At 41.2% G+C, this 24,870-nt stretch overlaps 1 protein-coding gene across 1 annotated transcript in view; it reads left to right on the forward strand.

Moving 5' to 3' along the window:
- The first annotated feature begins 329 nt into the window (after positions 1 to 329).
- Positions 330 to 24,870, forward strand: part of LOC134539670 (uncharacterized) — a 172,138-nt gene continuing 147,597 nt past the window's right edge. Inside the window, exon 1 of the mRNA XM_063381857.1 lies at positions 330 to 498. The gene's annotated coding sequence lies outside the window, so the exon portion shown is untranslated. The remainder of the gene's footprint in view (positions 499 to 24,870) is intronic.

Here is a 24,870-nt window from a genome sequence, read left to right on the forward strand (position 1 = left end):
GGGGGTAGGTAGGGGAAACGAGCCCGCGTTCAAGGCCGGGCGTGCAAAATAAAAACAATCTGAACGAGTTTCGCGAAAGCCACCGCCAGCGTTGAGGGAGGGGAAAAGGAAGGGGGTGTGGGATGAAGCGAATACGGGCGCAGGGGAAAACAAAAGGAGAACTGGGAGTGGAGGCTGGCTGCTTCGAGGAATTTGCGTCGGTTTCCGGTCGCGGGGAAATTTTCGGGATGTGGTTTCGTTTCGCTTGTTTTTTTTTTTTTTGTTTTTTTCCCCTCGCGAGGCTGGCTGTGTCCGGCGTCTGACTCAGTCTCTGGCCTGCGCCTCGCGAATACTGCAGCCTTTACTCTGTTTGTAGAAGCCTCGGCCTAGTGTCGCCTAGTGTCGCCCAGTGTCGCCCAGTGTCGCCCAGTGTCGCCCAGTGTCGCCTAGTGTCGCCCAGAGTCTTCCAGCGCGGTGGAACTGATTGCTTCGCTCTCCTGCGTACAAGCTACATGACCTGTAAGTACTCGCGGATTCCTTCTACAGTATTTATATTTTTTAGTGTATTTTTTTAAATCAGGGATAGGCCGATCAAATCCTCGAATACCAGGTCCCACAAAAATATTAAAACCTTTTAAAAATGTATATATTATATAAATTGCATCTAATAACAATATATATTTTAAAAAAAATCCTTACGACGCGTATTCGAAAAAATTCATAAAAAATAAATTAATGAAATAGAAAATTTTATTGCCAAATGCTATTCGTTTAGGTAACATTTTATGCTCTTTCTCGCTAGAGATACATATGTTTGTTTAAATATGTATAAAAATTAACAGATTCCATTATTTCCAAAACTTAAAAAATAATTATAATAACTTAAGCTGTAGCAAAGATTTTCTGGAACTATAATTTTAGTGTTTTTTTTTCAACTAATATTTCAAAAATTATTGCCAAATGCTATTCGTTTAGGTAACATTTTATGCTCTATCTCGCTAGAGATACATATGTTTGTTTAAATATGTATAAAAATTAACAGATTCCATTATTTCCAAAACTTAAAAAATAATTATAATAACTTAAGCTGTAGCAAAGATTTTCTGGAACTATAATTTTAGTATTTTTTTTCAACTAATATTTTCAAAAATTAGGATAGTTTAATTTGTAATTTAATAGTGTAACAGTAGTTATTATTCCGATTTATTGTAATTAGTAAGTAATTTCTGGAATAAATTGTATAATCTAAAATCTACTGATGGCCTTAAAAGCTACAAACTCTCTGAGAATATTTTTTTTTTTTTGCCACTCCATCGAACATTTTTGAGAAACGTAAATTCTTTCTTTTATTTTAAAAAGAAAAAAATCACATCATTGTTTATTTTAAGTTTAGATTGATGTGTTTGTGGTGATATATTATTTCATTCCTGACTCTTGAAATTTAAATTCGGATTCGAGGAACTCTTTTGATAATCGAATTTTAGATTTCGATTTGAGATACAAAATCGATTATAATATTTTTTTTATAAGAAAATCTTATAAACTAGGTGCCAAAATATTTTCTAGTAAACCTCTAGACTAAAATAAAAATTTCAAGTAGTTTTTTATCGCACTTATTTTTTAGACTTATTGAGATAAGAAAAAATATCATTTAAATATATACGGGAGTAATACTATCATTACAGACACCTGTATTTTGAGGGGAAATTTTCACTGTTTGATAGACTTGACTTCAAAAAGCTGTGCTCATGTATCGCAAAAAATTTTTTGTTATAATCTACGGTTGGTAATAGTCCTTTTCTCGCAAGACTTATCCAATACGTTAGCGTTTTAGGTAGTACTGAACGTCATTAATTCATCACAACTGTAAGAGAAAGCTGCAGTGTTTTGAGAAATTATGTCGCGTAACGTTTTCACGAAATACGGGTGTCTCTAACCATCATTAGAGTCATGAATTTTTCGCGAAAAGTTTCGAGACCAGCTGTATGTTTGAACACTGTAACATCGTCTGGGTTTCGTGATAGGTTGAGTTTCTTTCAGTCGGTACACGAATCACAGCCATCCAGTGCGGAAGCCATGTCCTGACTGGCCCGGCCAAATATGGCTGCAGACAGCTGTCAATCACAAGAGTACGATCGCTAGAGCGGGCATATCTTATTATAGCCTAATGAGTAGAGACTTGTAAAATTCGCGGTTTCGATGGTATTCAGGATAGACTGCACATACCCCTGTACACTCGGGCAAATAACGCAAGTTCATTGGCTGCCGACTTGTAAGTCGTCTCAGCTGGTTTGTCTGTGATTCGATCCTTCTTTTGTTTATGGGTTTCTCATTGGCCCAGAGTCGTCCAGATGAACAAAGTGCCAAAAGCAAGAGCAGCTTAAAGGTATGCGTAGTTGAAGTTTAGCCTATCACTAGGGGCAGGCAATTTTCGCGAAAAGATCTGAACACTTATTAGACTGTGGTTTCTTCCTTGTGATTGGCAGCCGTCTGCGAGAGAAGTCGTTGCCTTATTTGGCCGAGCCACCCAGGACGCTTCCGCATTGAATCACTGTGATTGGTGTTGTGACACTCTATATGTACATGGGAGAAACTCACTCAATCACGAAACACAGAAAATGCTATAGTGTTTTAACTTTCATCTAGTCTCGAAATCATTTCGCGAAATTTTCATGCCCCTACCTATCACTAGAGACCTGCAAAATTCGCGGGTTCAATGACCTCCAGGATAGACTCTACTACACTCTACACACTCGGGCAAATGCCACCTGTTCATTGGCTGCTGACTTGTGAGTCGTCTCGACCGAGTGTCTGTGATTCGACACTTCTTTGAGCGAGTGTCTCTTATTGGCCCTCATTACTCCAGATTAACAATGAACCCGTGGTAGAAGCAGCGTTAAGGTATAATTATTTGGATTGTAGCATATCACCGAATGAATCCGCGAATTTGCCCGGTCTGCTTGTAGCGCAGAACGTGGGCGGTGCCGCGGAGCGACGGGGTCTGCGCTGATTGGCCGGGAGGGAAGTCCGCGGCGGGTTCTCGGTAGGGACGCGGCGTCATCCCGCGACGACAAAGGACGATCGGCCACGCGGGGTTTCTTCGCAGGACTGCGGTCTGGGCAGCGCCGGACGCGCGACGCCAAGATTTCGCGGAACGCTTGAACCGCGACACCCGCCGCCGCCACCGCCATTCCGGCTCACACACACACAGCACACACCTCCTCCTTGCGACCGTCTGTCCTTGCCGCTGACGTGCAGTTCTCCACGTGCTCGCGTGCGCGCGCGGTCAGAGGTCACATATCACTCCGGGGAATTCCCCACTCGCGACCCAACTTCGGCGGTCTTTTGTTCTTCGCCTGCTGGGAACCACGGAGACGTGACGCGAATAAAATACCAGGCGTGAGTAAAAAAAAAAAAATCAAAAATTCGTGGTTTAATTTCATTACGATTCAGTGGTTCATTTCTAAATATGTATCTATTATTCTGAATACACGCATTTTTAGCCATTTTCACTATTCTAAAAATAATACACTTAAAAAAAAGCTTGATTTTAATGAAATAGGTATCTTATTTTCATAAGTAAATTAAAAAAAATTTAAATGATTTTTTCTAGCGCTTATGCCATTTATAGTAGGAGCTTGATTTTAGTGAAGCAGGTATCTTATTTTCATAAGTAAATTAAACATTTTCAAATGATATTTTCTAGCCCTTGTACCATTTATTGTATAAGCTTGATTTTAATGAAGCAGGTATCTTATTTTCATAAGTAAATTAAAAAAATTTAATTGATATTTTCTAGCGCTTGTGCCATTTATTGTAGGAGCTTGATTGTAGTGAAGCAGGTACATATCTTATTTCATAAGTAAATTAAAAAAAATTAATGCTATTTTCTAGCCCTTGTGTCATTTATTGTAAAAGCTTGATTTTAATTAAGCAGTTATCTTATTTTCATAAATAAATTTAAAATAATTTAAATGATATTTTCTATCCCTTGTCATATTTATTCTAGAAGCTTGATTTTAGTGAATTTATTACGAACAAATTAATACGCGCTTAGATCAAATTAGAATTTATCTCTTTCAAAATATTTCCCATTTGCTAGCGATGCGCATGTATCCATGACGGAAACTTCTCTGTATGTGGACAGACAGGAAGCCTTTGTCCGGACGAGAAGCGAGGTGTGGCACGGCGCGTGGTCGTGACGGAGGAGGAAGCCACTGGCCATTGGCCAACTTTCCTGGTCTCCGTTTCGCAAACCAAGCTTTATGATAACACGTTGTTCCAAGTACGTGAATAAGTATGGACCGGAAAAATTCGCAGTATCATTTTGCGTTTGGCTGGAAGCCAAACATGTTTATTCCTGCTTCTGCTATTGGACCACAGTTGGCTAGAAAGACTCAGAAGCAACGAAAAACCTTCCCATGCAACCCAGACACCAGGTCTTACAAGTCAGTAGCCAATGAGCAGGTGGCATTTTCCAGAGTACGTAGAGGATTTTGGAATCCATCCTAGAGGTCAATGAAACCGCGAATTTTTCCAGTCTCTATGAATAAGTCGCAAGCTAGAATGCCAACCTTCACGCTATCGCGCTGTGTTCGTCATTGGACCGCAGTTATTTGGACACGCCCCTCTACGACCGTGAGCCAATGATGGCCAGCTAGGAGAGAAGTAAGCGAATCAGGTGGTGCCAACTAAGAAGAATTTTAAAAAAAAATTCTTGCTAAGAAATCAACTCATGGGAAAGTAAACTTGGGTTGAATACACTTATTACTTTTAATTCTACCCTTAGATCAGATGAATCTGTCTAATTTCCGGGTCTCTTCGGTATTTGTCTCGGCAGTGCAAATATATTGTGGACACGACAGAAGAGCGACGGAATTTTTTTTTAAATGTATCAATACAAAAATAATTTGTTGTGTCAAGCTGTTAAAACCTTCGTGTTTACAACAACGCGATATTTTGCCGTCGCATCTGTTGCGCTATTTTTATGAGCATGTATTTTTCGCGAAAAAAATCTTAACACTCATTAGACTTCATTAAGCTATGCCCACGCTAGCGGTTACATCCTTGTGATTGGCGTCCGTCTGCAAGAGAAGCAGTTGCCCTATTTGACCTCCATTCTGGAAGCGTTTGCTCTCCCTTTGAATGGATGTGGTTCGTGGGCCAACAATAAACGTGTACCTGAATCTTAACGACATTACAGTCTAACTGTCAACTAATCTCTTATCCTTTCAAAAAATACATGCTCGCAGATACTGTTATTCCAACATTAGTATGAATAGTCTTTTTCGCTGGAATATGACCTTTATCGTAGTGGGAAATGTAGAAAGGTTTGTGTTACAATCATTAAAGAAACTTAGAGGTGGGTATACATGTTGGCATTTTAATTTGTGACCAAAAGAATTGGCCAAATTTCCATCTCAGCATCGAGCAAACACAGACTTAGAGTGAGTTCACGCTTCAGAGAGCCGCACCAAAATATGCGTTAGTCCGGAGGAAAAACATTGGTTTTCCCTATGTTGGGTATGAAAGAACCTGAAAACAAGAATGATAAAGAATGGTATTCAAAGCCGTTTAAAGGCGCGGTGAAAGCACTTTTTTTTGCACGTAAGGCACAAAGAAACATTTTACGTCTTATGATTAAGGTCATGTATTTTCGCGAAAAAAAAATCTGAACTCTAATTATAACTGCAATAAAGTTTGCCCACGCCAGATTTTTCTTCCTTGTCATTGGTTGCTGTTAGGGAAATTTCGTGGTTTCATTTAGTCACAAGCTATCGCTTTGTGTTCATGATTGGACACGTAGTTATTTCGACCGTGAGCAGACGATGTCCAGCTAGGAGAGAAGTACGCGAATCAGGTAGTGCCATTTAACAAGGATAAAAATATTCTCGCTATGAACTTAACTAATGGGGAAGCATACATGAGTTGAACAACACCTATGGGGCCAGACCAATCCGCGAAATTTCCGGGTCTACGGTGAAAACAATTGCCGTATTTGACCAGGCCATCCAGGACGGGTTTGCTTCCAAACTGAATGGCGGTTATTATTTTTCTGACACTTAAACACGTACCTGAAAGAAACTCTACCAATCATGAAACACAGACGATTCTACAGTGTTTAAACTCTCATCTAGTCTAGGTAACTATTCGCGAGAAATTACATGGCCCTTCTTATGCTGCTGCTTATTTTGTAAAACGACATACTTGTATGTGTTATTGTAACATTAAAAAAATTATATATATATGTATAACATTAATGAAGTTTTACATAGTCTCATCCCAGTCCCATGTTTGTAGGAGCCGAAGATGTTGGCACCGTAAGTTGCAACTGCGCAGTCTACCTCGGTCCGTTCTCACCAACCTTCAACCATACAATATCTGTTCTTGGAATCGCAGTTACCTGGAATAAAGGTCTGCCAGGCATAACAAGTTTCTTGATCGAAGTCTCCCGACGCCACAAACCCCGTTAGTTCAGTACTGTGTACTTTCCGCGAAACGATTTCGAGAGACGAGCCGTGCGCTAAAACATTGCAGCATCGTCTGTGCTTGGTGATTGGTAGAGACCCGGAAATTTCGCGGATTCTTCTGGCCTCAGGATAGAATTCAAAGTTATAGGTGTGCTCGACCCATGTTTACTTTCCCATTGGTTGATTTCTTAGCGAGAACATTTTTATCCTAGTTATTTGGCACTACCTGATTCGCTTACTTCTCTCCTAGCTGGGCATCATTGGCTCACGGTCGTAGACGGGCGTGTCCAAACAACTGCGTGCCAATCATGAACACAGTGCGAGAGTGTGAAGGTTTGCATTCTAGCTTGCGACTAAATGAATCCGCGAAATTTCAGGGTCTCTAGTGAGTGGTAGAGTTTCTTTCAGTTGCATGTACACTGTCGGCACACCATTCACAGCAATCTTGTGCGGAAGCAGACGCGTCCTGAATGGCCGGCCAAACTCGTCTCTCGCAGACGGCCACCAATCACAAGGGAACAATCACTAGCACGGGCATGCATAACTTATTGAAGTATAATGAGCGGTGAGATGCATTGGCGAAAAGTACCTGCCCCTACTGATACGTAATTTGCTTAATCCTCCATACAGAATTCTCGTCTATGCGTTGTGTCATATCTAAAACTGATTACTAGACATTTTGCACGAATTTGGTTTGCAGAATTTTGTAAACCCTTATTATGATTCGACGAAAAATTTTATTTGTGTCGTAGTTATTTTACTGCGAATCAAGGACGCATGCCACCATTGAATAAGCTGGTGTTTCTGAATTTCTTTGAAGTCCATTAAATATTCACCAATGGTTTTAGACTTATTGGAAGGAAAATCTTTTTCCGAGAAACCATCACAAGCATGAGGTGGAAGATAACACGCATAGCCTTCAAGAATAACACAAACACCTTCTTCCCTTTTTTTCTCCTACCGAAAATCGACCACATTTTGGATTTTAGTTATGCATCTATTAACTACACAAACTCTGAATGAGCAAAATTTTGTGCACTGTAAGTAAAATGGCTGAAATGGTATTTAAAAATATATATATTTAGGTTGCAACAATATATTTTTGTCAAATAAAACTGTGTTGAAAAGAAAATAATTTTGTAGTGCCCAAACAGTGGCTTATTAGTAAGGACTGAGAAAATTCCCGGGTTCAGTGATCTCCAAGATAGACTCCACGACTCTCTGCACACACGGGCAAACGACACCTGTTCATTGGCCGCTGACTTGTGAGGCGTCTTAACTGGGTAAATTGTGATTCGATATTTCATTTTACTGAGGGTGTCTAATTGGCCCAAAGTCCTCCAGATTAACAGTGAACTAATCGAAGAAGCAGCACAAAGGTATATTTAATTTTAGCATATCATGAAATAAATCCACGAATTTTTCTGGTCTCTACTTATTCTTGTTAGTTATGTTAACGCTGTTACTAATGAATAGAGACATGCAAAATTCGCGGATTTTTCGGTGATAGGCTAGAATTCAAACACATATACCTCTTAGATAATTTTGCTATTGGCTTACTGTTCATCTGTACCAATCTCAACCAGTTATAAACCCTGAACCAAAGAAGGATAGAATCACAGACAAACCAGCTGAGACGACTTACAAGTCGGCAGCCAATGAACTTGCGTTATTTGCCTGAGTGTACAGGGGCATGTGCAGTCTATCCTGAAGGCTATCGAAACCGCGAATTTTGCAGGTCTCTACTAATGAATAGTTTGGTTGAGAATACAAAATCATGTCAGTTGCCAACACAAAATATTCGGTAGGGTCTACATTCACCAAAATATTTTGTGCAGTTACAAAAAAAAAGTATTTATTTTCTGTTATTTTTATTCTTAGCGAACTTGTTAGACTTGAAAGGGAAGTTATTTTACGCGAAAGATATAGTTCTGAACGCTCTTTAGACTGCATTAATTATGCTCGTGCCAACGGTTTCTTCGTTGTTACTGGCGGCCGTCTGCAAGGGAAGCCAATGCCGTATTTGGCCGGGCCGTCCAGAACGCGTTTGCTTCCGCACAAAATTGTTGTGATTAGATAAATCCCCTACGTACTCTGGAAAATGCCATCTGCTCATTGGCTACTGACTTTAAGACCTGGTGTCTGGGTTGCATAGGAAGGTTTTTCGTTGGTTCTGAGTCTTTCTAGCCAACTGTGGTCCAATAGCAGAAGCAGGAATAAGGTAAACATGTTTGGCTTCCAGCCAATCGCGAAATGAATCCGCGAAATTTTCCTGTCTCTAGAGATTCGTTTAGTGTCAGCAACAATTGAAAGCTTTATGTTTGGTCCACCAACGTTTGCTCTCACACTGTCCGGTTTCCTTTGCGGAGAACCCTTTTTTTTCCTGTCAGTTGGCAATATTTGATAAGCTAACTTCTCTCCGGGCTGGGAATCGTTGGCTCACGGCCGTAGATGGGCGTGTCCAAATTAATGCTGGCCAATCATGAACCCACAGTGCGAGAGCATGCAGGTTTGCATTCTATATTGCTACTAAAAAATGAATCCGCGAAATTGCCGTGTCTCTAGTTGTGATTCGTGTGCCGGCACGAGACGTGTGCTAGAAATACTCACCCAATCATGTTACGCAGACGATGATCAGGAAGAAATCCTGGTGTGTTTGGAGGGGGGGGGGGTGTTTGTCAAGGGGTTTGTTAAAGGGATGGACGAGGGGGGACCTGTCCCGGGTGTCTGGTCAGAGAGGGCATAGGATAGACCAACACATTTTTGTAGACCACCTTTGAAATATAAAACGAATACAAAATTTTTTATACATTATCTACTAAATGAAAAAAGGTACGGTAAGTATATATGTCATAATTGATATGCATGTACTATTAGCATAACTTTTTTGAACCTTGAAAAAGTATAGGATTTAGTTCATACAACATTAAAAGTAAGTTTTGTTTCGTAATTTATCAAATAATTTTTCACTATTGTAATTTGAGAATTTAATACAATTAGAAACATTTTTTCTCTCTTCTGTGTTGCCATTGAATATGAAACACTAAATTATTTATTTAAATACTTTTTATAACCTTGAATATGTATAGGATTTAGTTAATACAACATTAAAAGTAGGTTTTGTTTGTGAACTATGTAAAATAATTTTTCAATGCTGTAATTTGAGAATTTAAAACAATGAAAAAACATTTTTTTCCCCTTTTGTGTTGCCATTGAATATGGAATACTAAAATACATAACGTGAAAAAAAACTTACAGTTAAACACTGGTAAGTACACGGGTATGAAATATTAATAGTTAAAAATTTCACATGTAATGTACACGGAAGGAAAAATGAATCATGCCTGGTAGTGTGGAAAGTTGTGTGCTTTTCAGCTAGTGATTAGATTTTCTGAGAACGGGAAATTTTGATATTTTTTTTTTTGCAGTGGTGAGTGGTGAAATGAATTGGCAGAACGCAGCGAACAACAAATAGGAATGTGTGACGGGTGTAGCGGGAATTTCGTACACGTACACCGTAATGGCGACCGTTAACTGGGCTTCCCGAGACTCTACAGCCAGTCAGTTGTTTCGGGAGTTCCCCCGTCTGGCTTCTTGTCGACTTCGCGCCAGCAAGAGAAGCGCTGTTTGCGAAGTCAACGGACGGCGATAACGCCTTATCGCCCGCAGCCAACTTTGTTTTCCCATTACGCAGTTTATCTTCCTCGCCTCCGTTTTCCTTTCGACTGTGGCACGTCTGGAAATTTGAGTCGTAATTTTCTGGTTGCGAAGCGAACCATCTCGACAGTTATAATTTTTGTTCTCGCTGGTGCACTAGGGCCAATGGAATTTTCTCTATGCTTGAATGTAAAAAAAGTCGTGACAGTATGTTATATTTATCACGCATTTCTTAGCTTAACCTGTTTGTACGGACGGATGGACTATGTAATAAAATCTTTCCACTCAATTTTTACCCACTTTTCTACGTCCGAATGTGTTGAAATTTTGCATATATATAAAACACCTCTGACATTACAATATTTTGATAATTTAAGACTTAAGTTGTTAGGGGGGAGTAGGGGTTCAGTTGGTAAAAAAAAACCACTAATTTCGAGCTATGGGTAATAAACAGGCTCCTTTTGTATCCATGAGGTCGGGGAATTGTGGAAATTTGCCCCGGGGTCAACTGTTTCCTTAGGGAGGGGGGGGGGGAGGTTAAATACACCAAATTTTGAAAATTTTTAAACTTAATGCTTTTTGTATTTGGAATGTTTGCAATAAAAAAAGTCGGGTTATGTTGGAATATATGCCTGGGTAAGGAGGATGAGGGTGTAATGCCCCTAAATTTTGAAAATTTCAAAAATATATTCTATTTGATTTAGAGTGTTTACGAGTTCGGTTTATGGTGGAAAATGTGCCCGCGGTTCGTTAATAGCAACATGGGTACTATATCTTGAATTATCTGGCCACTCTTCCGGCCTTATCAAGTGTATGATACGGACATTCCATCAGTCCGTGTAGATTTCGGCACAAATGGTGTACATATAATTAAACCAATGGTCATTCAGTTTCCAGTGAAATACAGCTATGATGCTGCTGTTTGGCGAATGTGCATAAAATGCAAGGTTGCACTGTAGATTATGCAGTTGTTTATTTGGGATCGCGTCTCTTTGCTGCCGGACAGGATTATGTAGCTCTTAGTCCCATGAAGTCACTGGATAGTCTCCAAGTAGAACTTGATTGCAAGAAACATTCCATGTAATTTTGACGCATTATCTGAAATGACTAGATTACGTGAAGATTAAAGACTAATTTTAAGTTCATGGTAACAAATAAATACTTTATAATCACTCATATTTAGTTTATTTTAATTTGTTTTAATTACTCATATTCAATATTTTAATATAATTTTGAGACTAAAACAATAAAATAAACAAATAAACTTATAGTTTAATAACTAATAGGTTTAATCGTTGAATGAACCAAATAGTTAAAAAATAAAGTTCAAGTTTTTTATCCACCAGCCAAATAATCCACTACAACTTTGTGTAACTAAAATTGCGGGATCCTCTCTTCTCTCATTTTTGTAATGTCTATATCCTAAAATTAATTGATAGAAAATTTAAGACAAATGATATCAAGCACCTCCTGGGCATACATCCCAGTTGGGGGGGGGGGGGGGCAGGGGGCCCAGACCCCCTGGAATTAAGAAGCTCTTCACTAAGGGGGGCCTGCCTGCACTTGCAAAAGCGTGACTGTGACACGGGTTTGATGTCAAAACTATGTCTTATGGATAGGGACCGGAAAAATTCGCGGGTTCAATGACCTGTAGGATGAACTCCATAGTTCTACGTACACCCGGTCAAATGTGACCCACTCATTGGCTGCTGTCTTGTGAGACGTCCCAACGTAGCAGCATGTGATTCGATACAGCTTGAGTTGGGTGTTTCTCTTTGGCCCAGAGTCGTCCAGGTGAGTTGTGAGCCAATAACAAAGGCTGCATTGAGGTATAACTATTTGTATTTTAGCCTATCGCGAAATGAATTCGCGAATTTTTCCGGTCTCTAGGGGGGGCCTTGTAAATATCCGTGGGCCTCACTTGTGAATCCTACAGATTTGCGCCTCTGAAACACCCCATTACTAATTTGAAGTTCTCTATTGTAATAATTTCATATATTCATTTTCGTAATAACTATATCCTAAAATTTTCGGAATTTTTATATTCTAAAATTTTTATATTGACTATATTATAAATTAAGAGATAGAAAATCTATTATAAATCATATTGTTATTACTGATAGAAAATGTGAGAAAATATATTGGCTGTTGAACAAAAACTTAAATTAAAATTTTTTTAAAATTTTTAGTTCATTAAACGATAAAAGCGGGTCTTGTAATTTATATATATATATATATATATATATATATATATATATATCTTTACGTATAGGTACTTGTACAAGGAAATTCTCATAACAGTAAGAATTCGCGGTTTCGTTTCGCGACTAAATAGAATCCAAAGACATTAACTCGTTTGCTGCTTCAGTTATTCGACCACAGCTTATCTGAAGGACTCTGAGCCAATATAAAACTCCAAACAAATCAAAAGTACCCCAGTTAACAGGTGTCACGAGTCAGCAGCCAACGAGCAGGTGATGTTTGCCCAAGTAGCCTACATAAAGGATCGTGGAGTCTATCCTAAAGGTCGCGGACTCGATGACCTCTAGAATATTGTTCACAGACCCCAACATTCTTGGGAACATGCCAGTTGCCCATTGGCCTGCTCATTCACAGATGTCTTGACTGGGTTGCCTGTCATCCGATTCTTTTTTGGGTGAGCTTTTCCAATTGGCTCACAGGAATCCATATACGAGTTGTGATAAAAAATAAAGTCAGTGGAATTTTATTTGCAGAAACTACTGAAGCTGCATATATTTGAATTAATAATACCGATAGCCTGATCCGTCCAGATAGTCAGTGTCAAGTTTGAACAAGTTGTGACTTGTCAGTCGGCTTCCAGAGCCGGAAGAGTGAGGTCGTGTTTACCGTGTCTGACGCGCATCATTGATAGACCCTGAAATTCAAACAATTCAAGTTTGCTTTCCCATTGGTTGAGTTCTTAGCGAGAACATTTTTATCCTTGTTATTTGGCACTACCTGATTCGCTTACTTCTCTCCTAGTTGCGGGTATCGTTGGCTCACGGTTGTAGAGGGGCGTGTTCAATTAACTGCGATCCAATCATGAACACAGAGCGAGAGTGTAAAGGTTTGCCTTTTAACTTGCGACTAAATGAATGCGTGAAATTCCCGTGTCCCTGCAGATCAATCTCTCGTTGCTCATTGTACATTCCTCTCCTCGTGAGCACGCAGCGGCCGACATTCGATCAAAAAAATATAGACTGAATAAAATTCTGAAAATCAACATATAAAAAAAATAGAGCTAATTTAAACAGGATAAATTATAAACCACGGACGCCATTTGCTTTCAAAAAATTTTAAGGGTCTTCATATTTGCATTTAAACAACTATACTAATAGTCTACCATGTTAATATGATGGCAAGATGAATTTCTGTTTCTGGTTCCTAATAATCAGTAGAGACAGGAAAATTTTGCGGTTTTCCTTTTGAGATATACCAAAATACAATCCGGACTGTTTAAACTATCCCACGGTGTACTAGAAGTGATACAAAATTACGATGTAAAATTTGATTATGCAAAAAAGTAATAAGCTTACATCTAATTTCAACTAATCTCCTTCAAAATACTCTCCTTGGCTCATCCCAGTATTGACTCCATGACTGGAAGCATTGTTGGAAGGCCTTCAGCTGATCCGTAGTGGCCCTTTCAGTGTCGGGAATGGCGTCAAAACGTTTTCCTTTTAGCAAGACCCATTTTTCTGATCTCCGTTTTGCTAACCAAAGTTATTGTTGACACGTTGTTCTTAATACTAAAAATCTTCGCGCATACATTTAGTCGCAAGTTAGAATGCAAACCTTCACACTCTCGCACTGCGTTCATGATTGGACAGCAGTTATTTGGTCACGCCCCTCTACGATGAAAAATGTTCTCGCGAAGAAACCAACCAATGAGAAAGCAAACGTGTGCTCAGCACACCTACGACTAGAGTCCTGTAAAATTCGCGGTTTCATTTCGCGATAGGATAGAGTCCAAATACTTTTGACATTATTTTGCTTCAGTGATTGGGCCACAGTTTATCTGAAGGACTCTGGGCCAATGAAAAATCTTTAACAGAAGAATTAGCGAATCACGATAATTCCAGTCAACAGGTGTTACGGGTCAGTAACTAATCAGCAGATGTAATTTGCATGAGTGCATAGAGGATCATGGAGTCTATCCTTTAGGGATTTGAAATCGCGAATTTACAGGCCTCTACCTACGACTTTTGAGTTCTACCCAGCGGCCGGACGAATCTCCGAAATATAAGGGTGTCTAGTGATGTGCCCGCACAGACTGCCGTAGCGAAGCTCCGTGCATCAGCTAGTATCTCGCTGGGGAGTAGCCATGCTGAAGAGTAGCATGCATCGTCTGCTTCCTTCGGGGATTGGCCAGCCACGGCAGCGATAATATTGATACCAAGACTAGAGACCGGAAAAATTCGAGGATTCATTCGGCGATAGGCTAAACTTCAACTACATATACTTTTAATCTGCTCTTACTATTGGCTCACTCACTGGTCATCTGGATAACTCTGGGCCAATGAGAAACCCTCAACCAAAAACGTATCGAATACCAGGCAAACCAGTTGAGACGACTCACAAGTCAGCAGCCAATGAACTGGCGTTTTATTTTCCCGAGTGTACAGAGGATTGTGTAGTCTATCCTGTAGGTCATTGAAACCGAGAATTTTTTTCCAGTCCCTAGCCATGACTAGTTCCCCTATCTTAAACTCTTGACTGTGACTAGTGAAGGCCCAGGGAAACCCCTGGGCACATTCGAGCGGGGGTTAGGCGCGGGACGCAGGACAAGGAGGATGGTGCTGAGGAAGAGCTGGTCGGGGCAGACAGTTGAAGCCGCGCTGGGGTCGGGAGCTCGGGCCTTGCGGTCCGCACTGGTGCCGGCGCGGGAGTCCGTCCTGGCTGTCGCGGCGGGCGCTCCCTCGCGGAGAGACGACCCTCCGACCCTGGCTCGGACTCCGAGCCCGAGCTGATAACGACCCAGAACGCCCCCCCCCCCCCTCCTCCTCCCGTCGACCACGCCAAGTTTCGCCCCGCCCACGGAGACGGCCATTTTTTATCTGCTGTAGTTCTCAGAACTAGCGCCGACAATCCGTCCCTGTGCCACCCTGTCTCTCGCTGTTCTGTCTACAGTCTTACATGTCTCGTTACAACATCTTAGCGACTTTATGGATGGGTTGCACACGCCATTACGGTTTTCTTACGTGTAACTAGGGACGCATGTATTTCGCGATTTCATTTCATGTCAAGGTATTTCACAAAACACTGTAGCTTTTTCTAAGAGTCATGGCAAATTGTGAGGGTGCAGCAGTACGGTGACCACATTCTCATTGGCCCCGTCAAGAGCGGGACGACACCTCTCACCGACCTCAGCCAATAACCACAGGAGAAAAGCTACAGTATTTTGTGAAATACCTTGACACGAAATGTATTTGAGAAATACAGGTGTCTCTGCGTGTAGCAATTTGGCTCGCTGTATTCGGAATTTGCTAGGAGTTGTTTCGTGAACGTAACGGCGGAAGACGTACGGAACGGGGATGTGTAACCACGGTGCTGCCATCGGTTTATAGTATTAGCTGGTTAACGAATTTTAATAAGATGGGTCGGAAATCAGGTCCAAAGCCGGGGTTTAGTTGTTTTTTTTTTTTTCAAGTTTTTTCCGCTTTTGTCGGAGCCGTTTCGTGATATAACAGTTTAAATTTTCGGTCTGCTAATCAAATGATTCAATTATCGATGTAGCTGCTCCGGCAGCGAATTTTAATAATAATGCGAATATTTGTGGTCCTAAATTTATCAGGCGATAGCGTAGCAAAAATTAATCTTATTTATTGTTAGAGCCTGGGAAATTCGCGTGTCCAATGACCACCAAGATATACTACAGAATCATTTTTTCTACTTGGGTAAAACGTCATCTGTTTGCTGGCTGCAGTGTTTGCGAGGTTTCTCAACTGGGTAACTTGTGATTATTCGATACTTTTTTTTTTTGGTTGAGTGTCTTTAATTGGCCAAGAGTCCTTTAGTTTAGCAGGAGCAGCACAAAGGTATAATTATTTGAACTATCGCATATCGTGGAATGAATCTGCGAGATTCTCCGGTATCTGTTTATCGTGTGGTCGGCGACTGCAGCAAGAAGAACTTCCTACAAGCTGACCACGTCCGCTAGTTGTTCTTCGCTTCCCCACTGGACCGATGCGCATCTCGTGGTCCAGGCCGGTAAGGGGAAAGGGGATGAGATGAGATCTCTTCCTGCTGTCCGCTTTCCCCCCCACCTTTTCCTCACAAAAAAAAACCCATTCACGACGATAAACCCTTAAAAACACAAACAGAAACACGATGTCCAACAATCGGGAAGGCGGACTACAATCAGGATATTCATTACAGTGGCCAGGCGGGCCTGTCGTTCAGAAGGAGTCCCGTAGGGGGTGAGTGTCTTGAAGGCCCCTCGAGGCGGGGTTGGAAAGGGGTATGTGGGAAACAGGTTCCCATGGGAATAGCCAACATAGTTCCCCCCCTCTTCCCCAAACCCTTCTTTCGCGATTCCGGCAGGACGAGCGGGTCCTTCAAAGTGTCCCTTCCTCCCTCCCTCTTTTTTCCCCCCAAATAACCCCCCTTCCCTAAAGGGCTGGCGAAAATTTTCACAACAAAAGGGGCCAGTGCGTAACGTGCGGACATAACGTCTTCGTAGGTCAGTGTCGGCGGGTCTCCGGAACCGGTCGAACACCTGAAGGTTTTTTTTTTTTTTTTTAGGGGGGTAGTAGTTTCTCGACCACACACTGCAGCTCTGCAGGCCAACTGGCAGCTCGGATGCTCTCCGTCAGTCAAAAACCATCCCGGCGCTGAGGACATACACTCCAAAGTATGCTAAAGTACAAAAAAAAAATGTTTTCGTGCTTTGTGACTTCGTGATTAAGGCTACGTTCGTAAATATTTTGATGAGTTGTTCATAGCCTTTTGAAGATGGCTGCAACCAAGAAATGCCGAAACGTCGGGCACCTTATCACTAGGGACCTGAAAAATTCGCGTTTTCACGAACCTCTAGAACAGACTCTCTGTACACTCGGGCAAATGTTACCTGTTAATTTGATACAGACTGGTGATACATTTGATACAGACCGGTAATTCTTTAGAAGAGGGATTCTAGCTATAGCTTGGGACCGGAAAAATTCGCGGATTCATTTCATGATATGCTAAAATTCAAATTAATATATCGTATATTTTTACTGCTTCTTATTGGTTCACTGTTAATGTGGCTGACTTTTAGGTCAAACAGCACCCCTCACTCTAAGAAGCATCGAATCACAAGCTACTAAGTGGAGACGCCTCACAAGTCAGCAGCCAATGTTGAGGTGACGTTTGCCCAAGTTTGCAAAGGACGTGGAGTCTACCTTGGATGTCACTGAAACCGCGAATTTCAAGTCCCTAGTTGTAGCTGAAGGTCACCTAAAGGTTTTTTGCGCGAATTTCCACCCGCCGGCCGAGACGTTTGACAAGAGAGCTTAATGGATCGTTAATCAATGTAAGGGATGTGCAGGTTTGTTTTTACAGAATATGGAGGTGAAGGAACAGCGGTCTGTGTATCAAATTACGAGGCGACTGGAGACGGGGCCAACTAGCCTGCGAGATTCCTAGGGAAAACCTCTACTTCTTGAGCGGGCACGACACACTTCACCTTACCTCTACCACTACACGGACTACCCGTTAGTGGGCCTCTTTCTGCCTCGCGCAGTCCGGGTCGCCTTGTTGTCTCTCTGGAGGTAACTTCGAGGTCCTCCTGTGCGTGAATGGCACACAGAAATTACGAAAATATAAGTTGGAGCATAAGGTCCAGTTATTGAAGAGGAAGTGTGCTACACATACCAATATCACGGTCTTTTCATTACAAATGTACTAGCTGTACCTGCATTGGAGGTTAAATTGTAGAAAAAAATATGCACTCATATTATTTGATTTGTATAATGAAGATTCGTTTTGAACATTTAATATACATAATTTTTTTAGCCAGTAATATTTTAGTATAATTTTCTTCCGAACAGTAGGCTTGAATAGCAGATACATATATAATTAAACATACACCATATTTATGTGTGAAAATCAGAAGAATAAATGGCTTCATGTCTAACAGCAAATGCTCCATCTGTATTCTTTCATAATATCTTATGGGAACGGTACTAATGGTTAGCCTAGACATCACCTAAGTTGCTATTAGTGCGGGATGATTCTTGTGGGAATGGACATCCCCACTGAAGTTTCCTCTGTCGGCCCAGGATCAGCTTGTGTAGGTCTCGTGCTCCTATCACCTGGAGCTAGCTTCTCCCTGGTCTTGTGAAGAGCTGCCGCAGTGAGCGGCGACACAGCCCCAGCTACTGGCCTGGACAGCTAGGAGAGGCTGGATAGACCTCCACCCTGAGTGACTGAGGAGTCCCAGTGGGAAGTGGTGGATCGGAGTAGGCGCCAGTAGTACTGATAAGGCCTAAGGGACAAGTACACAGTCAACTGTCTGGTCTCAGCTGAGTGAGCTAGGATGACGAGGTGGTGATGCTGCTGGGATAAGGAGCCTCCGCCTCTCGTCATAGCCAACTCTCTAACGACTTTCCTGAGTCGCGCATACGGCGTACTCCGTATCCACCCCAGTGGGGGCCCCAGGACGGTAGGTCCTTGCGGCTAAAAGCACTGGGATAGCAAAGACTTGATGGTCTACTCATGTCTCTCTGGAGGGCTCTGAGACTACCGTCGCGTGAAGTGTCTTAACTAGGACGTGATTGTTCTCGCAGCTTCGACCTTGACGCGACACTTCGAAGGGCTACGAGACCTTTCCATAGGTAACGCCAGCTGGTGTGTAAGACGGAATAGACCTGCGGCGTGAGAGTGAAGCTGGTGGTGGCACCTGCGAATCTTTGGAGTAATACCGCCTCCCCTCCTTCCAAACCCAAACCCTCAGCGAGCGCTAGCATCTGGGCAAGAAAAGTGCTGGGACCGAGATAAGTGGTTAGGAGACGAACAGTAGAGACAAACCCCAGTGGGGAGATTAATAGTGAACATATCAAACTGTGATCATTTATGCGGACAGCCGTCCAGATTTTTGTAATTTGGAGAATAGTGTTCATCTATATTATTTAATAAATACAACTGTATTTAATTAATTTGAGCTATCATTTTCGGACCTAAAAGTCCTACAGTTAACGGCGAGATGTGTTACATGGCTTACAGCCATACTTTTTTTTTTAACCAATACCGTGCACAGATTGGAATGAGTTAAAACAGTTGCTAGACCTGCACTTACAGAGGACTCGGTTTTCCCAGTACAGTCATCCTGATTTCAGTTTTACGCAGTTTTCCAAAAACCACGCGAAGCAATTCCGGCCTCGCCTGGTTTCTTCAACGAGTTTCTTCAACGAGTTTCTTCAACTGTGTCGTTGAGTGTTACACTGTGCATCACTCAAATTTGACGGTTCTCAGGAATGGTGCCAGTTGTACCTATTTCCCAAACTGCCACGTGCAAAGCAGGATTGATGTTTGTTTGTCAGCGTACAACGACAATCTCGTGAAGTCGCATTAAAACATTTTGACAGATACAAGAGTACGCAAACTATCATTTCAGAGAATATAATTTGAGTGTACCTTTTTTTCTAGCTGTTTGCTTCTAATTTATTTTTCTTTCGTTTGTGGTGGGGATGCTGGATTTTCGTACTTTTTTTTTAGGATTTCGAGAAGGGGAATACCTTCCATCCCCTCACCGTGCGTACGCCCTTGGACAGCATATCAGTTGGTTGAAGTTTACTAGACCAATTGGTACTTTATTTGTGAAACATATAATTTGAGTCAATTTGCGTGACAGTAAAGATGTTACTTTTCCAGTAAATTATTATTTTTGAAACGCAAAACCGGTAATTTAAAGAAAAACTTTTGCAAATTTTCTAACCAGTCAATTTTTCACAAAAATATCAATTAAATTTTACCAACTTTTTCATAAAAACAGAACCAAATAAGTAAATAACACATTCTTTTGTGTGGGCCCTAAGCTATCATCCGATAAGTATAAAAAAATTGTTTTTTAAACAGTACCTACTAATCTGCAGTAAATAAATTAATGTATACCGTATATCAACCTACCTTAAATTACGTATATGACACGTGGTTTCACGACTGAGACAGGGTATACATGGATGGAATGAGGCTGACACAGGAATCAGTGGCTGTTCTACCCGAGGGACACATTCCGACCAGCCCGAGGAATGCGTGAGGTAAGGTGAGGTGGGGTATGGAGTAGTGATGGAATGAATGTGCGGGAATAAACAAGAGAACCCCGAGAAAATCCCACAGGTCGCGGCCGCGTCCGCCTCGTTTTCCACCCCAGGAATCAAACACTTATCGCCTTGGCGGGAGACGATTGTACATATCACTCTAATACCGCGCCTCTAAAGCATGTAAAGCTGTGTTGTTAACTACCCAATTAATTTTATTTTCGAAAAAATATACATATGGCAAATATTTTTCCAGAAAATTTTTCAACGCAAAATTAGCTTCAATTTTTTTTCCCCCACTGACATCCCTACGTCACAGACTATAATTACACAGAATAAGAAAGGACAGAAGCGACGGGGATGGCCAGTCTCTTTGATTTCAGCGAACTGGCGCTCTGATTGGACATTAGCACGTTCCCTCGCTTTCAGAATGGCCGCCACCAATTTGCTACATCACGCCAGACCAGGCTTCTTGTCCTTACTTATTCTTAGCGACTGGAATAAATCCTCGGGTTCGATGGCCTTCAGGATAGACTGAACAGTCCTCTGTACACTCGGGCAAATAAAACGCCAGTTCACTGGCTGCTGACTTGTGAGTCGTCTGAACTGGTTCGTCTGTGGTTCGATACTTCTTTGGGTTGAGTGTTCCTCATTGGTCCAGAGTCTTCCAGACAAACATTGAGCCAATAGCAACAGCAGCTCAAAGGTATATGCATTTGAATTTTAGCCAGCTCAAATGTTTCTGTGCAAGTGACAGTTGGGAAATGGTTCCCTCAATTGCGAACTCACCTTAAAGATATATGTAATTGCATTGTAGCCTATTGGAAAAATGAATACGCGAATTGTTGTCGGTTATTCAATGATAATACCGTCTCCAAAGGACGAGTAGAAAAGACCGACAGAGAGGAATAGGCGGACTGCAAACCAGGTGAGGTCTCTCACGTGCCCAGAGAATCAGGGGAAACGTCGGCCAGCATGATTAATATTCTATAATTCGCCGGCGGTCATTTGCGGTGGGCGACGACTGGCCGTCCAAATTAGGTACCTCGCTCGTGTGTGGAGGGAGGGGGGTGGGGGTTCCCCTAGGGGCGGGTCAGCAAGGGGGAGCAGGTTTCCAAAGGGAGGCTGTCATCATAACTCTTAACCGTCCGTGTCGCCCTTAGCACAGTGACAAAGAGGGAGGGGGGTAGGCTCGTGTCAAGTAGCCTTGTCGTCTGGGCGGTCTTCTCCCCTATGGCTTTCCATCCCCACTCTCTTTTTTACTCCAAAACGAGCGAGCTTTTTAGCATCGCTAGAACCTGTTGCTGTTCCCGCTACCCTTTTCTCCTTCCTAGGTCTTTTGCCGGGGTCTTTAGCTCATAGACTCGTGATTATGATGTACAGACAAATTTTAGCACTGAAAATTATATGTATGGTTTGATTTATTAAAACAAATTAAAATATCAGAAACACAAACTTTCTATTTCTTGTTTTTTTATCTTCGACAACAACTTTATTTTGTTTATTGAAAATCCAAACCATGGAGGTCACTGTTCTGGAGTTGAATTTAATTGCTTAGCAATTGTATAGCAAAACAAATATTGGCTGTATGAAGGCTATATAAAAAAAATTGTTTCAAAGCTTCAAAATAATTAGCTATCATGTGGTGAATAGAGCTAAACAAACATAATACCAACACATCTGCAAGAAATTAGCTATGTAGATATGAAATGAATGATATAAAGTTAGCACCATGTCCGTTATGTTAATTATTCAATATGTACAGTAGTGTAAAGCACTATGATCAGTCAATTTCATTGGCTAAAATAAGCATGTCCAGTTTCCTTCGTGGGTAGGAAACACAATGTGGACATGTCTCAAAAACGTTTTCACCTGTAAAATTTTAAAATCGTTACATGGTGTAATTTACCTCAGAGGTACAGATACATAACTAGAGACCCGGAAGTTTCGTATGATGTCAGGATCACAGTCAGGATCGAATCACAGAAGAACCAGTTGAGACGACTCACAAGTCAGCAGCCAATGAACTGGCGTTATTTGCTCGAATGTATATAGACAGGTCTGGCCACATCCCTTGGCATGTCTTGTCCGCTCAGTGAGGCTCGCGGCGGCCTGCGAACTAACGGCGCTAGTAGTAGTTGAACCCATCATTAACATTGTGTTAAATGAGAGTTTAGTAAAAAAATGTTTTATAGTCATTGCAGAAATTTCCAGAACTTTCCCCAGCTAAACCATTATCCAGAGTCATATTGTTGTATCTTAAATCTCATCTCAAACATTTAATATTTGTAATAAAACTGATGTTCAGCTTTAACTTCAAAGTTATAGCCTATAGCAGCTTTCGGCAGCCCTTTAGCCCATAAATCGCATTATGTTTGTAACAATTCTTTTTGTGATAAACCTGCAGCTAAAATTGTCTGTTGAATACAGAGTCATATTCCAGCCTATCGCTGTTTTGAATATTCGAAATTTTCCTACCACTACTGAAAACATGTAAATTTATCACAGTACTATTTTGTTATCGTACTTTGCCAATTATATAGGTTTTTATCCGAGCATATCTTCAACACTGGTTTGTACGATTAGCCAATGAAGTGTCAAAGTCTGTGTAGAGGTGCGGCTTTCCAATAGTCTGCATCATGTGACTTGTCTGAAATGTGACAGGCCCCAAAAGTATTGCCACCAATGGTGTAGGCCTACGTATCCTCTCATCGGTGTTACTCTGTCATAGGTGTTCGTGTACTTATGGTTGTCAAGCGTTGTCAAACTCATGGAAAATTAGGCCCCACCATCTGGGATTTTTCCACCCTTATGCTGTGATTCTAATTTTGAACCATTTATCCCAATTTGTTGGCACGTGAAGGCGTAAATCATTATTTCCAGACCTATACCTTGTAGCAACTACATATTTACAAACAGTCTCTAGTCTGCAAGTGTCTCGTGAAAATAACTGACTATTTCACGCGGGCGACCATACCTGTCATGATAATCACACCAGTTCACAAGTCAACAAGTGGCCAAAGCTAAGTCCTATACCACGTCAATCCAAAACAATTTCAGCACAGAAGCTTTATTGCTATGGATGGTATCAAAAAGTTTCGAATTGCAAACTGGAGAGACCTAGTCCCCCTTAAGCTTCAGGCTAGTTGATAAGGGTGACACTGGCTCGCACATCACACGCCTTGAAGCCTCTACGCGCCAGGCACAGAACAGGCCTGCAGTCTTGTCTTCGGTAACGCGCCTCTACGGAACATTGAGTGTGGACCTTGAAATTTATGCTGGCACATTAAAGATAACGGTTGATTTGCACTTCCGTAAACCTCTTACAAATTAGATTTATAATTTTTTTGTACCTAAAAACGCACGTGAAAACATCCATTTTAGCCTTTTTCACTGTCCAAAAAAAAACCTGTTATAGACTAAACCATGAAACGGAACTTGTGTGGCTAAGTGCAGTGTCCCTTAAATACTTTTCGTAGTGACCAGCAAAATTCGTGGTTTCGAAGACCTTCAGGATTGACTACACAGTTCTCTGTATACTCGGGCAAATAGCGCCAGTTTATCGGCTACTGACTTGTGGGTAGTTTTGATTGGTTTATCTGTGATTCGATATTTTTTGTTGATAGTTTCTCATTGGCTCAGGTGCATCCAGACAAACAGTGAGCCAATAGCAAAAGCAGCTTAAAGGTATATGTATTTGAATTTCAGCCAGCTCAAATATTCTGTGCAAATGACAGTTGGGAAATTGTTACCTCTGATAATTAATTTCTTTCAAGAACTGTCAAATTCGAGATGCGTACTGTAATTGTTTGTTTTTTTGTAAATGAAACAGAAATATTCATTTAATATAACAAATCTTTGTAAATTTGTACATTTACATGAAAACAACAGGATCACTACAAAATAGTGTTCGCAGTTTATATTTTGTGTTGTTCCAGTACCTACAATAGTTAAAGTTATTTGTAGGGGCATGCATATTTCGCAAAAAGATTCGGAGACTAGCTGGAAGTTAAAAACACTGTGGCATCGTCTGTGTTTCGTAATTTACTGAATTTCTTTCAGGTTCATGCCTACTGTTACAACACCAATCACAGTGCAATCGCGTCCTGAGTGGCTCAGTCAAATAAGGTAACGATTTCTCTCGCAGACGGCCGCCAATCACCGTTGGTGAGGAGGTTATACCTTTTTGTAGTCTAATAAGTGTTCAGATTTTTTTTTCGCGAAAAAATGTTATTTGTAAACTGTTCCCTAAATATCTTTGCAGTATTAACTGCATGCAGTAATAAGCACGGTTACCTAAAATAAAGTCAATATTTTGAATATTCTATTATCTTTTCCATGGTTTAAACCAATGTTATGCTCGAATGAAACAGCAAAAGTTTGTTGGTCAATTTTCGCAATAAATACTCAGTATTATCTCCATAAACATGTTTCATGTATGCGTAAACATCCGTAGCCGTGTGTTGTACAAAGATACGATATGTTTCGTGTATCGTGGCAGCTGG

This window comes from Bacillus rossius, chromosome 15 (genome assembly GCF_032445375.1).
Source record: "Bacillus rossius redtenbacheri isolate Brsri chromosome 15, Brsri_v3, whole genome shotgun sequence".
Taxonomy (NCBI): Eukaryota; Metazoa; Arthropoda; class Insecta; order Phasmatodea; family Bacillidae; genus Bacillus; species Bacillus rossius.